Genomic DNA, 1,417 nt, shown 5'->3' with positions numbered 1-1,417 from the left:
TCTTTTTTTTTTTTTTAAGCATTCAATATGGAACTGAGAATGTGTTACAAAGCAATGAGCACTATACTTCACATGGATTTGAGCCAGTCCTTTTTGGACTGAAGCTCGAATTTCAAACACCACTTGAAGTTGATCCTTCAAAAGTGTTTCTGGGCTTTCCAAAGTTCTAAAATTCTTGGTGTGAAGTGTCATGGTTGTTTCCTCAGACTGTGCTGAGGACCGTGATGTGATGATTGCCCCGCTGGGTCTGAAATTCTCATGTAGATCTTATCATTTGTTTCAAGAGCTTTGAAAATCAGTGGGTTCAATAACTTCCCTCAACCAACTGACAGAGCTCTTGAGGAAATAGAAAGAGAAGCAGGAGAGCTATCCCTAGACGCCTTGTACACATGCTAAACAATTCCCGAGAAGTGCTAAACAGACTGAGGGCTTTGCAATATCCGGGAGAAATCAAAAAACAGTAAAAATATGTAGAGAGAGAATCTCTACAAATAATACTTGGGTTGGCTCTTGGGAACCCATCCTTGTTTGGGAAACACAGCTATGACACTGGTTTATTTACATAACTTTATACTTTCTGAGGCTGACTACCATATGACTTTCTGTTTCATGATGTTCAAATGCAGGCTCTCCCCTCTGAAAGAAGCCTTCCATTCCCTAGAGGAAAGAAAGAAACACAGTGTTCTTAACCAAATGATATACACTTGTGCTCAAATTGTCTATGGTCAAATAATATCTAATGATTATATGACTACTAAATTCATTAACAATTACTTCTTTTATTGTGTGTTTCAAATAAAATAACTCCGGTTTCATAATACGCCTCTGGCATCACTATTACCTAAGGATTAAAGAAATAGTAATATGGGAAACTGATCATACTGATGTAACTTACCTTTTTTAAAAATCTATTTAGAGACAAAAAATTATATTTTAATCCAATTTATATAAATATATTAGAAAAGAAGATGAGAAGAATAGGAAGTAATACTTTAACAGTACCTTCGTAATCTTCTAGTTTTGCTTGTCTGTAATTTCTTCAGTGTTCCTTTTTAAGGGGAAATAATCACAAAAGTTGGATTTGCAAAAACTGCTTGCTGCCTGATATGTTATTGTTTTCAATGATTTCCCTATATTTTGATTAGACATATTAGAAATAGCATCCTCTTCCAATTACAGATTTGACTTTTTAAGATTTTCAATGGAGAATAGATTAGGAGGTGGCTTCTTTGTCTCCTCAGAATGGTGATATGCTGCAACTGCTTAAAAACAGCTGGGGATTGTTTTTGCCAGCATTTGGTGTCCAGATGATGGCTCATCTCATGTCTATTTCTGCTTTATTCTCATTGGAAGAAAGCAGCAGAGGATAATTTTCAATACTAATTATATTCCTCACTATGAATTCATTAGGGAAAAA

Source organism: Trichechus manatus, unplaced genomic scaffold, assembly GCF_000243295.1.
Source record: "Trichechus manatus latirostris isolate Lorelei unplaced genomic scaffold, TriManLat1.0 scaffold00002, whole genome shotgun sequence".
NCBI classification, from domain to species: domain Eukaryota; kingdom Metazoa; phylum Chordata; class Mammalia; order Sirenia; family Trichechidae; genus Trichechus; species Trichechus manatus.
This window is presented reverse-complemented; position numbering follows the sequence as displayed.